We start from the raw sequence: 15,201 nt of genomic DNA on the forward strand, positions 1-15,201 counted from the left end.
AGTCATACGTAGGCTTACATTAACACGGCAATGAGTTCACTGTGAAAATCCACTCGTCACCATACTCCGGCGCCTGTTCGGGTACACCGAGGGAGAATTTAGCACGGCCAATTCACCTAACTTGCACATCTTTGGACTGTGGAGGAAAATGGAGCACTCAAAGGAAACCCACGCAAACACAGGGAGAACGTGCAAACTCCACACAGACAGTGACCCAAGCCAGGAATCGAACCCAGTCCTTGGCACTGTGAGGCAGCAGTGCTAACCACTGTGCCACTGTGCTGCCCCAAGAGCTAAGAGTGGGAGAAATTCCTGGTCAGCCATGTTTGATGTGGAGTGATGCCCCCTCAAGCTAGAAGCCCCTGGCAACAGACTAGTGACCTGTACTGGCAATGACCAGCTGTGGAAACAGATGAAACTTTGCCTTAGCGCACCACTGGGTGCAGGAAGAGAATTGGAATTGGACAATAATCTCAAGGAAGACTGCCTTTATCCTAACTTGCACCAAGTTCCATTCACCCATCATTTCTGAGGTCACTCACCTATGCTCACTCACAGTCCACCAAAATCCGAATTTCAAAATTCTTGAACATGGAGGTTATAAATCTCTCCATGGCCGCCCTACCTTCTCCAGCCCTACATTCCTCTGAGATCTCTGCGCCCCTCCAATTCTGGCCTCTTCTGTATTTCTCATTTTAATCGGTGGACCATTGGTGGGCCTTGCTTTCAGCTGCCTAGGCCCTAAGCTCTGGAATTTCCTTCTCCAAGTCACTGGGATCTCTCTCCTCCATTAACACGCTCCTTTAAGCCTATCTCTCTGACCAAGTTTTTGATCGTCTGTCTCCTTCTGTAACTTGGAATAAAATTTTGTTGGAGGACACGCCTGTGAAATACCTTGGGACAGTTGGCTATATCAAAGGTGCTATATAAATGCAAGTTGTTGTTGGTGTTACTGGCGGCCATCCAAACATTCGTTGGATCTTCTTTTAAAGTCTTAAGAAAATTTGATGCTCAGTAGCTTCCCGTGCGCTGCACTTATTGTTAAATCAAAAGAACACGAGGGAGTTGGAGGTGGAGATCAAATCCTGCAGCTCAGACAGGATCTGTAACGTCCGAATCTTCAAACTCTCATAGATGATGCAACTCGAAGCCCTCAATTTATGTCCCAGCAACTGAATAGAAACAAGGAAGAAAAAAACTTCAAACAGCCATATGATCAGTATTCGGTTGTGTTACAAAAGATTGTAACATGGTGGCACAGTGGTTAGCACTGCTGCCTCACAGCACCAGGGACCCAGGTTCGATTCCCGGCTTGGGCCACTCTCTATGCAGAGTCTGCACATTCTCCCCGTGTCTGCGTGGATTCTTCCCAGTGCTCCGGTTTCCTTCCATAAGACATGCTGGTTAGGTGCAATGGCCATGCAAAATTCTCCCTCAGTGTACCCGAACAGATGCTGGAGTGAGGGGATTTTCACAGTAACTTCAGTGTTAATGTAAGCCCACCTGTGACACTAATAAATTTTTTTAAAACTGTCTTGATCTGATGGTGCTGGCCATCAGTCAGTAATTAGAATCAACTGCTGAGTAAATTTAAAAGGAATTGGTAATGTGGGATATTTGGATAAAACAGGTGAATCTCCTGCCTCTGCTCTTTCACCATGACTGTTTTTTATTACATTTAATTGTTCAGGGGATGTGGGCGTCGCTGGCTAGGTCAGCATTTATTGCCCATCCCTAATTGCCCTTGAGAAGGTGGTGGTGAGCTGCCTTCTTGAACCGCTGCAGCCCATGTGGTGTAGGTACACCCACCGTGCTGTTAGGGAAGGAGTTCCAGGATTTTGTTTTTTTTCTATTAAATAGGCAAATGTCTCCATTGAAATTCGGGATGAGGAGAGTTTCAGGTTACCAAGAATTGCGCTTGTCCACTATGAGGCATAAGGGTTAGTGAAGAACTCAGATTCAAAATGTGCGGGGCTCCGTATCTGATCTCACAGTGCCCAGGGAGCAAATAAGAGGGAGCTTTGACCTGTAACAGCACTGTTCATTTGCCCTGCTGAATGTCTGTCTCAGGTGATTCAGGTGAAAGGTTTTTGCGCTTTATGATGGCGAGGTATAGGGGCAGATGCTGCATGGCTGAATTCATAGTATCAACAACAAAAATATCAAATTATATCACAGCTTTAACATTTAACTCTGAGATCTCTGCTTTCCTCCAACTCCAGTTGCCTCTCCTATATTCCCACTTCCTTCACCTCACCACAGCCAGTTGTAACTTCAGCTGTCCAAGCCTGAACTCCGGAATTCCCTCCCCAGAATGTCTCTGCCTCTGGCCTCCCTCAGCTGTAGCTCAGCTGGTCACGCGGTCTCCATAGTCTAACAATTTAGGGCCAGACTGTTCAGGAGAGTTGTTAGGAAGCACTTCTGCACACAAAGGATGATAGAGGTTTGGAACTCTCTTCCACAAATGGCACTTGATGCTAGATCAGTTGCGATGCTTAAATCTGAGATAGATAATGTTTTGTTAAGCAAGGGTATTAAGGAATGTGGGCCAAAGGCAGGTATGGAGATAACCTGCACATCTTTGGAGTGTGGGAGGAAACCGGAGCACCCGGAGGAAACTCAAACAATGTGCAAATTCGTCACAGACAGTGACCCGAGGCTGGAATTGAACGTGGGTCCCTGGCATTGTGAGGCAGCAGTGCTAACCACTGTGCCACCGTGTTATGGATTAAATCCCACTTTAAGACTTGAGCACAAAGTTCGAGGTTGACACACCCGAGGTTAACACTCCAGTGCCGTGCTGAAGGAGTGCTGCACTGTTGGACATTCCCTCTCAGGCATTCACTGATAATTCCCAGCATTATTTTGAACAAGTGGAGTGGAGTTATCCTTGAATTCCTGGTCAGTATTTATCCCTCAATCAACACCACAGAAACAGATAACCTGGTCGTAATCACATTGCCTTTTGTGGGATCTTGCTGTGCACAAATTGGCTGCCTTGTTTCCTAGGTTGTAACTGATTAAATTCTAAAATGCTGTAAAGCCACTTCAGGTGTCTGGCGGTTGTGAAAGGTGTTAAGTTAAATCAATTCGGCTTCAATGGGCGGCATGGCGACACAGTGGTTAGCACTGCTGCCTCACAGTGCCAGGGATCCTGGTTCAATTCCGTCTTCGGGTCACTGTCTGTGCGGAGTTTGCACATTCTCCCCGTGTCTGCATGGGTTTCCTGGGGGTGCTCCAGTTTCATCCCACAGTCCAAAGATGTGCTGGTTAGGTGCATTGGCCATGCTAAATTCTCCCTCAGTGTACCCGAACAGGCGACTAGGGGATTTTCACAGTAATTTCATTGCAGCGTTAATGTAAGCCTAGTTGTGACAGTTTTGGGACGAAATCCCACCCGTGGTTTCACCACTTCCCTGTATAACTGAAGGTTAACAAACTTGCGGTTGCCATTGACCAGAAGCTCAACTGGACTCACCACATAAACACAGTGGCTACAAAAGCAGAGGCTAAGAATACTGTGGTGAGTAACTCACCTCCTTACACCCCAAAGTCTGTCCAACATCTACAAGGCACAAGTCAGGAGTATGATGGAATACTCTCCACTTTGTGGATGTTGCTGCTCCAACAACACTCAAGAAGCTTGACACCATCAAAGAAACAGCAGTCTGCTTGGTTTGCACCCTATCCAGCACCTTGAATATTCACTCCCTCCATGAACAACGCACAGTGGCAGCAGTGTGTACCACCTATAGGATGCACTGCAGGACCTCACCAAGACTTCTTTGACAGCACCTTCCAAGTCCGCGACCTCTACCACCTCGAAGGACAAGTGCAACATATACATGGGAACATCATTACCTGTAAGTTCCCCTCAAAACCGCAAACCATCCAGGCTTGGAACTATATCACTGTTCCTTCACTGGGTCAAATTCCTGGAACTCCTTCCCTAACAGCACTGTGGGTGTACCTACACCTCATGGATTGCAGCGGTTCAAGAAGGCAACTCACCACCATCTTCTCAAGGATAATTAGGGACGGGCAATAAATGCTGGCTTAGCCAGAGTTGCCCATACAACATGAAAAAATATATTTTTAAAAAAGACCTGCTTCTTCATCACGTTCATGGTGCAGCTACTGCCACCATCGCCTGGAGAAAGTATATCACCCCTGACAATGTACACCAAGTTATGGAACACACCTACTGCACCAGTGCAACCATCTTCATTTCCACACTGTCTCTGTGAAATGTGTACTATTGTGAGATGTTGTACCTCTGCACTGTTCATGGACCAGAGTGGAATACCAGCTTGGCGCTCCATTCGATGCCAACTTTGAGACAGAAACTCAAGACATGGGTAGGAACTTCCTAGACCTCTTTTATATAAGGATCTTTTTGTAGCCAACAGCACAGTGGAACCCTCGCCTCACTGGATGGATGGAATGAGGATCGAAAAGGCCAAGAGGACAATCCCCTCATGAGTGCACTGCAGCAGCCCAGCTCCCTAAAGTACCGATATTGAAGAATCTGCCAAAAACGGTTCATAGTCAGACCTTTTCGGATGTGAAGAAAGGGAAAAAGGTAATATGACAAGTACTGGTAAATTGTTTTTTTTTTAGCTGAGAGAATAAACTCAGTGTGTGCTGTCCTAACTCCTAATATAACATATCTTTGAACTGTGGGACAGCTGCACAGAGCTGTTATATGACATGGAAAACGTTGTGAAATATTCAAGAGGCAATGTCTCTCAATCCCCACAGGAATTGTGAGGAGCGTCTTTTCTTCTCCCAGTCTCTCGTCATGTTCAAATAACAAGTGTAGAGACGTGTGCTGCCTTGTGTCCCTGTGTCTCTGTGTCTCCTCTGAAGCATTCCTTACATCGCTTCATTATACACACTCACAAACAGCAGGTGTTCCTGAGGCCCAGATCATTAATAGCACAAACATTATCTAAATATGCGAATGTGTTGGCATTCTCTTTAAAGACACAGTATCCCCCTTTTGATGGTTTATGTGCTGGCTGGGTTGCGGTGGAATTATCCTACCTTTGGACTCGATTCTCTCGAAAATGTAATCACCAACTGTAATACCTCATTTACATCTCAGCCTAGGGATAAGAAAGAAGAGATTGCAGCACTGCCTCGTTATTACAAATCTCTCGCTATAACGAGCTTTTGCCCTGGTTCTAGTGCAAGCTCCATTATCATCAGTCGAAGAGCTGGAACCATAGTAACAGGAACCCCCAATATCAACGGCTGTTTAGCCACTCAATGATAAATCACTCAGCCTGACCCTCAGAGAAAGGAGTTAAATAAACCGCCCGGCCACCTGCTTTTCTGAGCTTCTCTCATCTTTTTTTTTACAGTAAACGCAAAGTTGGTGTGTCAGTCTCAGGTTCGGTATTCTGGAGGACACAGAGGGCAAAGAAGCCCCTCTGCCCCATGATTGCCTGTTCTAAGAGCTCTGACAAAGGGTCATCCAGACTCGAAATGTTGGCTCTATTCTCTCTCCACAGATGCTGCCAGACCTGCTGAGATTTTCCAACATTTTCTGTTTTTGTTTCAGATTCCAGCATCCGCAACATTTTGCTTTTATCTTTTGTAAGGTTGGCGTTTCTGCTCGTGACGTAAATCGAACAGTAAATGAATCTGTTCCTGCCATGAAAGTCTGTCGAAAGAAGTATTGTCAACACAGTGAAGTTCAATGTGCACAAGAACAGGTAATCTGTCACCTCCATCAACATACCCTCTGGGGGCATGAGGCGGCATGGTAGCACAGTGGTTAGCACTGCTGCCTCACAGTGCCAGGGACCCAGGTTCGATTCCGGACTCAGGTCACTGTTTGTGTGGATTTTGCACTTTCTCTCCGTGTCTGCGTGGATTTACACTTTCAACCCCCCTACACTCCAAAGATGTGCGGGTTAGGTTGATTGGCTATGCTAACTTGATCCCTGTCGTAGGGAATTTGCTTGGTGAATATGTGGGGTTACGGGAATGGGGCGGTGGGATTGTGGTCGGAGCAGACTCGATGGGCCGAATGGCCTCCTTCTGCACTGTAGGGATTCTATGATCCGTTTATTCCCACCCCATCCAGTGAAGGTCTACTGTCCCCCGGATTCACGAACTCCAGAGGAAAACCCAACCCTTCATTCCTGAGGCAAAGCTATGCAGACCAGCAGACTTGAGGTAAATACACCCCATTATGCCAGAGGTTCCAACTGCAAGGAGGTGCAGTCAGCTTGCCAGTCCTCTGCACGATAACACCATTGCTTAAAACACACCTCCATGTTTATCTCATGCAGTAAAATCCCAGCATTCTGGATCACCCCAAAGGGCCCACGCAAAATAGCTGTATTAAAAATATTCACGCATGGTGAAAACCCCTCCCAGTTTTATAGTCTATTCAACCCAAATGCTAAACAAAGGGTTTGAGATTTTTTTATTCATTCATGGGATGTGGGCATCACCGGTTGGGCCAGCATTTGTTGCCAATTCTTGCTCTCTCTGGGCATCTCGGGCGGCACAGTGGTTAGCCCTGCTGCCTCACTGTGCCAGGGATCCGGATCCGATTCCCGACTTGGGTCGCTATCTGTGCGGAGTCTGCACATTCTCCACGTGTCTGCATGGGTTTCCTCTGGGTGCTCTGGTTTCCTCCCACAGTCTGAAATACTTGCTGGTTAGGTGCATTGGCCATGCTAAACTCTCCCTCAGTGTACCCAAACAGGCGCCGGAGTGTGGCGGCTAGGGGATTTTCACAGTAACTTCATTGCACTGTTAATGTAAGCCAACTTGTGACACTAATAAATAAACGGAAACGAGTGCATCACTCGGCCAGTTCAAGAGTCAACCACATTGCTGAGGATCTGGAGTCACGTTTAGACCAGAACAGCAAATTCCCTTCCCTCAAGGACATTAAGTGAACCAAATGGGCTTGTACGACAATGGTCGTCATTAGACTTTTAACTTCAGATTTATCTGCCGTGGTGGGATTCGAACCCTAGGCCCCAGATTTTGACCCAGGTCCATAAGATCATCAGACTATAAGAGAAAGGAGCAGAATTAGGCCATTCAGCCCATCGAGTCTGCACCGCCATTCAATCATGGCTCATATGATTCTCATCCCCATTCTCCTGCCTTCTCCCCATAATCCTTGATCCCCTTATTGATCAAGAACCTATCTATCTCTGTCTTAAAGACATTCAATGACCCGGCTTCCATAGCCTTCTGCGGCAAAGAGTTCCACAGATTCACCACCCTCTGACTGAAGAAATTCCTCCTCATCTCAGTTTTAAAGGAGCGTCCCTTCGCTCTGAGGTTGTGCCCTTGTGTTCTAGTCTCTCCCACTAGTGGGTCACTGGATTACATGTCCAGTGACAATACCATTACGCCACTGCCTTCTCGTGCATTGGGTTGCAGAAAAACACAGAGCAGTCAGAGGCCAGTAAGTTCTTAGAAATGTCCCACTCCTCTATTCTCCTAATCCTGCAAAATCCTCATGTTCTAGTGTTTATCTGATTGTGTTTCGAAGGTTGCTGTTGAATCTGCTCCCACCATTCTTTCGGGCAGCTGTTGCAGTGCCAATCGCAGCAACTCTCTGCATAAAAAGATGCTCCCAGCAACATCAAGGCCAATTACATAATGGAGCTGGTAATTCACATTTGAACATCACTTACACCTTACAAAATCAGAAACTGAACGGGGGCAGAAGAATAAAAGGGATCTTGGGATACAGGTGAGCAAATCATTAAAAACAGCATTACATATCGGCAAGGCAATTAAAATGCTTTGCACTGGGATTTATTTCCAGGAGTCGAGAATTCCGAAGTAATGAAATTATGTTAAATTTATTGAAGCGCTCTGGTCAGGCCACACTAGAGCACAGTTCTGGACTCCACACTATGAAAAAGTCATTAAAGCACTGAGGAAGGTGCAAAGAACTTACCAGGATGGTGTCAGAACTGAGAGATTACAGCTATCAGGAAAGATTGAACAGTTTGAGACTTTTTTCTATCGAAAAAAAAAATAGATTGCAGTCTTCAAAATTAAGAATGAGTTTGGACAGGGTAGTAGTGGAGAGAATGTTTCCACCTGTGGGAAAATCCAAACCTCGTGGAGAATAAAAGGAAGCGAGTCTTGAATTATTCCAAAAGGAAAATAAGAAGCTCCTTTATTCGGAGAATGGATAGAAAGTGGAACTCACTACCGCGGGAGGAAATTAATATCAATGTTTTCAATACTAGACTAGATGACGCAAAGATGTGCAGGTAATGTTAATTGGATGTGTTAAATTGACCCTCAGTGTCAGGAGGATTAGCAGGGTAAATATGTGGCGTTGCGGGGATAGGGCCTGGGTGGGATTGTTCTCGGTGCAGGCTCGATGGGCCGACTGGCCTTCTTCTGCACTGTAGGCATTCTATGATCCTATGAGGGGCAAATGAATAGAAAGACATGCTGCCATGAAAGATCAATTAACATGAAACATTTAATTCTGGTTTTCTCTCCACAGATGCCGCCTGACCTGCTGAGTATTTCTAGCATTTTCCGTTTCTGTCGAAATGCGTCCTTAATAGTTTTTATATTATTTTAAAATGTAGAAATTGGGACATGCTTTCAGAGAATTTACAATTTCCCAGTGAAGTTTTTACTAAATGGCAAAATGCCTCCCCATTTGTACAAGCTCTTCTGATTTTTGGTTACTGGATTAACTAGAATGCTCTTTCAGACAGCCAGTGCAGACTCGATGGGCCAAATGGCCTCCTTCTGCACTGTAAAGATTTTGTGATTCAGTCCATTTTCCCATCTCAGATGTTTTACCCAATAACCTCTGAAACTCATTTACACCATTCACTTTTATCAGCTTCCCTGTTAACGTATTTCATCTATTAATGAAAGGAAGTAAAAGTAACGCTTATTTATTAGTGTCACAAGTAAGGCTTACATTAACACTGCAGTTAAGTTATTGTAAAACTCCCCTACTCACTACACTCCGGCGCCTGTTCGGGTCAATGCACCTAACCAGCACGTCTTTCAGAATGTGGGAGGAAACTGGAGCACCCGGAGGAAACCCGCGCAGACACAGGGAGAATGTGCAGACTCCGCACAGACAGTGTCCCAAGCAAGGAATCGAACCCTGACATTGTGAAGCAACAGTGCTAACTACTGTGCCACTATGCCACCCCATATGAACGGAAGAGGGCAGAAATAACTGCATTTATATAGCGACACCCACATCCCGTGGAACAATAAATAAAAGCACCTATCGTAGCCTCAGGACATCCCAGAACAGTTTTCAGCCAATGAAGTATCTTTGCAGCAGATAGTTTTGTCCAATTTCTATGTACTTACTTCCAATTTCCTGGCCTAAGATTTTAAATCATTCATCACTGTAACTTGGAGTGGCATGGTGGAAGAATGGTTAGCACTGCTGCCACACAGCACCAGGGACCCGAGTTCGATTCCCGGCTGTGGGTCACTGTCTGTGCGGAATCTGCACGTTCTCCTCATGTCTGCGTGGGTTTCCTCCGAGTGTTCCGGTTTCCTCCCACAGTCTGAAAGACGTGCTGGTTATGTGCATTAGCCGTGCTAAATTCACCCTCAGTGTACCCGAACAGGCGCCGGAGTGTGGCGACTGGGGGATTTTCGCATGTTTTGCAAGTCGACTTGTGACACTAATAAATAAACTTTAAAAACTAAAGATGTGTAGGTTAAAGGGATTAGCCGCGTAAATACACTATGGGATAGGATGGTGGGGTGGACCTGGGTAAGATGCTCTTTTGGAATAGCCTCGATGGGCTGAATGGCCTCCTTCTGCACTATAGGGCTTATATGATTGTTATATGGTTAACTCCTTTGGAGTTTTAATGTTTCTTTATCTTCCTAAATGTGAAAATTAATTCGCCTGAAAGAACAAACCAACTTCTTTAACTTTTCCTCATCGTTTTAATTTGTGAGATTCGTAACAACTGGGCAGACCCTCTAATCTCAGTTGTCCAGCTGAAAGGTTTTGGTACTTTTTTCGCTGTTCACAGCAGTCCAAAACAAGTCTAACCTGCATCTTATACAGTCAGAATCATAGAGTACCGACACTGCAGAATGAAGTCATTCGGCCCATCAAGCCTGCACCGACAACAATCCCACTACTTGTAACTCCATACATTTACATTGTTAATCCCCCTGATACGAAGGGCAATTTTGCATGGCCGATGCACCTAACCCTCACATCTTTGGAGTGTGGGAGGAAACCGGAGCACCCAGAGGAAACCCACGCAGACACGGGGAGAACATGCAAACTCCACTCAGACAGTGACCTGAGGCCAGAATTGAACACGGGTCCCTGGCGCTGTGAGGCAGCAGTGCTAACCACTGTGCCACTGTGCCACTGATAGAAGCAAAGATAATGTTAGATTAATCGTTACTGATTCTCACCTTTATAAATGCATAATTGCTAATGTTTCATTTAAATGGGCCAGTTTAACACTGCCTTTTTGACTGCTTCTCAAACCTGGCCCATATAAATAAAGGTTATGCCAGGGGAAGGCAGCAAGATATAACACACATCTCTGCTTGTCAGGCTGACCAGACATGTCACCAGGAACAGTCACAGTTGCGTTTAGACTGCTGATTGGGATATAGAATTTCATAGAATTATAGAATCCCTACGGTGCAGAAGGAGGCCATTCGGCCCGTTGAGTCTGCACTGACCACAATCCCACCCAGGCCCTATCCCCGTAACCCCACATATTTACCCTGCTTATCCCCCTGACACTAGGGTCAATTTAGCATGGCCCATCAACCTGACCTGCACATCTTTGGAGTGTGGGAGGAAACCGGAGCACCCGGAGGAAACCCACGCAGACACGGGGAGAATGTGCAAACTCCACTCAGACAGTGACCTGAGGCCAGAATTGACCCCGGGTCCCTGGCGCTGTGAGGCAGCAGTGCTAATCACTGTGCCACCGTGCCACCTATTATATTCAGTTTGTCACGTTTATGAAATGTGGTGCTCCCCTGGTTGTGAAAAAATAAGAAATGCGACCGACGGAAGATTTTTTAATCACAGAATGGGATTTGTGATCCCCAAGTCTGCCATGTTAATTCTCAACCTTGCTCTGTTCATGAAGCATACAATGTTTCATTTCTTCACCCAAAGAGCGGTGAGCCTGTGGAATTCATTACCACAGGAAGTAGTTGCCAAAGTATTGAATGTATTCAAGAGGAGGCTGGATAAAGCACTTGGGGCGAATGGGATCAAAGGTTATGGGGAGAAAGCAGGATTAGGCTATTGAGTTGGATGATCAGCCATGATCGTAATAAATGGCAGAGCAGGTTCAAAGGGCCTTCTTCTATCTTCTATGTTTCTATTAATAGGGGCTTAGAATACAAAAGCAAGGAGGTTCCTGTGGTAATGAATTCCACAGGCTCACCACACTTTGGGTAAGAAATGAAACATTGTATGCTTCATGAACTGTTCTCTCCACTTGTCCTGTCACCTTCAATGATCTGTGCTCATATACACCCAGGTCCCTCTGCTCCGGCACTCTTTAAGAACTCTATCCCTTATTTTATCAGGCCTTTACCTTTTTTGCTCCCTTTGTTTTTGGATAGCAACTCTTTATTATTCTGCCATTCACATATCCTCTGGACATATCACTTGCTTCTTTACGTATCCAATTACCACTCCCTTTAGCTCTGCCCCACCAACTCTTTTGTCAGTTAATGTGTTCCACTTTCCACCCTATCACAGATCTTCCCTTTTTGTTCTTTCTCCATCCTCCGATAGTAAACCTGTTGTATTTTTAACTTCTCCCAGTTCTGGTGGGAATGGTCTGAAATGGGAACTCTCTCACGGCTGCTGCCACACCTGCTGAACGTTTCCAGCACTTTCTGTTTTCATTTCAGATTTGCAGCACCTGCAGTATTTTGCTTTTGTCTTTTGGATTTACTTTGGTCAGTCAGTGTGTAAGTGCCCTGGTCTGATACACAACAGACAAGCAAAATGCACGATTTGAATCCAAGGGGCAAGATTTTCCGGCTGCACTCGCCCCAGGGCCGGAAAATCCCATCCGAGGTCAATGGACTTTTGCATGGTCCATGTCCTACCTGCTACGATTCCCATGATAGGCAGGATGGGAAAATTCTGCCTAAGGTGTGGGCTAAAATAGCTGAAGTGGGGACATGTGCTACAGTCGGTCAAGTGAGGATAAATATGGACCAGGATTCTGCTCCTGACCACCATCCATTGACCAGTGATGGAAAGTGCTAATCTGTGGGACAGGAGTCAGAATCCAAAAGAGAGAAATAAGTGGAAAGAACACAAATCAGATGGTTTGCCGAACTTTCTCAGTGAGATGAGTCACTGATTTCCTTGACTTTCAATCCATTTCCATTCCAAATAAAAATACTTGCATAGATTGGACCTCCCAAATTCAAATGAGGCCTTCAGGAATTGTGGGTGGCCCGGTGGCACAGTGGTTAGCACTGCTGCCTCACAGCGTCAGGGACCCTGGTTCAATTCCGGCCTCGGGTCACTGTCTGTGTGGAATTTGGATGTTCTCTCCATGTCTGTGTGGGTTTCCTCCGGATGCTCTGGTTTCCTCCCACACTCCAAAGATGTGCGGGTTAGGTTGATTGGCCATGATAAATTGACCCAAGTGTCAGGGGATTAGCAGGGTAAATATGTGGGGTTATGGGAATAGGGCCTGGGTGGGATTATGGTCGGTGCAGTCTTGATGGGCTGAATGGCCTCCTTCTGCACTGTAGGGATTCTATGGATTCTATAAGAATGGCATCTCAGAAAGCTGTATGTGATGAATTGACTAATAATGTCTGCAACTTTTCTACCAGTACCTCCCCAATGGTGAGAGCCTTGGATCATGGAATTATCCCCCCAGCCCCCACCCCACCAGCTCCCCCCCCACCAAACCCCATGGAAAAAGATGAGCTGCACATGTGGGAGAGCAAAAGATGAAGATTAATCACGTGTTCACACTACTGGGATTGAACATATCGAATGAGACACATCTCTATCTACAAAAAGGACATCTGTTGGTAACCTCATTTTGGGACCACAACAATGAATTCACAGCAAAATTGATCCTTCCCTATTTTAACAAATTGCAAAATGACAGGATGGACCGTTCCATGCCACAGGCAGTTCTCCAAAACATGGACACACCGGAGTCACACCCAAAGAGGGGGCCAAGCAAGTGTTGCAAATGACCTGAAGACTGATCACAAGGCTGAAGAGAAAAACCATCTGAATCTGACCTAATTAGTATAAAGCACTTTCAGGATCAGTTTTTAGCCATTACCTCACCTGTGCTCAGTCAGAAAGTACTGTATAATTCCCAAGCTAACACCTGGGGGGGGGGGGGGGGGGGAATTTTTCGGCGCTCCAAGACTGGAAATTCCTCTCGAGCTCAACAGACTTTTAAATGGGCCACCGAATTTTCTGCCCTGCCGCTACGATTCCCGCGGTGGGCGAGACGGGAAATTCTCGGCCCTGATGCCATGATTCCAAGCTTGGGCAGTCAAGGCAGTCACCGAACGGTACTTTCCATGAGCCACTGCTAAATAACACTTGCATTTTTTTTTTCTCCTTAAATAAAATCACTTTGTGCATTTTTAGCAACAATGGTTGTTAAAAGTTGCATGAAAAAAATCATGCAAGCCAGCGCCAATCTCGTTTAAAAAACTATAATATTGCATTTCTCAAAGCATTTTATTTTATTTATTTATTTTGCATTTTATATAAAAAAAAACTGGCTACCAACTCCCAGATCGGCAGTATATTTATTAGATGTAATATTTTATATCTTCACAGTCAGAGTTGATATTATCATTCCTTTCCTATTTCAATAATAATAATCTCTAATCTTCCATTCCTTGACAGGAGCTAATGGTTTCTTTTATTATAAGAGAAGCTCATGGAACTCAGTCAGTATGGAACAAAATGAGCTGCCTTTTTTTAATGTTAATTCCATTCATGATATAGACTTCCCTGAAGTCACTAACAAGCTAAGGGATGATGAAATTGTTAGCAGTGCAAGCAAGGAAAGAATCAAAGGATTGTAATTATCCTTTAAACAATTTCTTTATTTTTGTTTTAAAGGAGTTGATAGTCTTTGTACTGGCTGCTACCTACACCAATGCCTAAGTAAAAAGCAACTCGGGTTCCGCTAATGCACCTTCGGTCCTCATTAAACCTGGACAAGGCATTCAGATCTCAACAGCTAATCTCGACTTCTTAAACTTCACCTCAGCCATCACTTCCGATCTAACAAACCAAAAGGATGAAAAGACAAGGGGCCAACAACAAAGGAATGACTAGAGTAAAGAAAGGGGGAGAGCAGGAGGGAAAAATGAAAATGGAGTGAAAGAATGTACAATAATCTTTCACACTCGGGATGAACTCTCATCTTGGCCAAGTCATTGTGAGGAGATAGCAGCCAAGATCCCCAAAATACATTCAGGTAAAGGAAGATCATTGTTGTTCCTTGATATAATCATCTGTTATGTCATCTAAATGGATCTTTCATAAACCCAAGGTGTCTGCTAATGCTGATTATATAAAACCCCTTTGGATTGTTCACAGGGTTTGGCCTTCACTTCTTTGTCCTATTCTCCACTGAGAGGCCACCCCCCTCAATCACTGCCTTTCAACGCTGCAGAGGTCGGATGGCTCCAGCATAACCCAGAGGGATTGGGAGTCATGACAAAGTTGTGCGCCATATCCCGCCAACATATTTTTAAAATGATGTACGTTTTCACAAAAATTAAGTTGCCATTTCTGAATAGAAAAATAATATAGGAGTCAGAGTTGCTGGTGACAAGTATGGACAAGCTCAGGAAGTTGACCAGATGACCTTTACCTAATTGGGGTAATGAACTGACGGGTAGGCAGTCACCCAGGGTTTTGGCACACGGCGTGCCACTTTAGAAGTTGACTTTACCTCACAACATGAAAAGTAGTGATGAATGCACCCCTTATCCTTGTCAACAACAAGCCTGTTTTGGCTCAGTCTTCCAACTTTCTTCTTTTCTTGCGATGTGCTCCAGGGCAGTAAAACTTGAAACTAGTATTAAGTCAGGAAAATTACCAAGTGCAATAGAGAAAAATGTGAAAACTGAAAACCCATAATTTGATGATGGCAATAATAAACATTACAGTGCGTGTTTATTATGGGGTTCCATGCACCGTTA

Source organism: Mustelus asterias, chromosome 18, assembly GCF_964213995.1.
Source record: "Mustelus asterias chromosome 18, sMusAst1.hap1.1, whole genome shotgun sequence".
In the NCBI taxonomy this organism is placed as follows: Eukaryota; Metazoa; Chordata; class Chondrichthyes; order Carcharhiniformes; family Triakidae; genus Mustelus; species Mustelus asterias.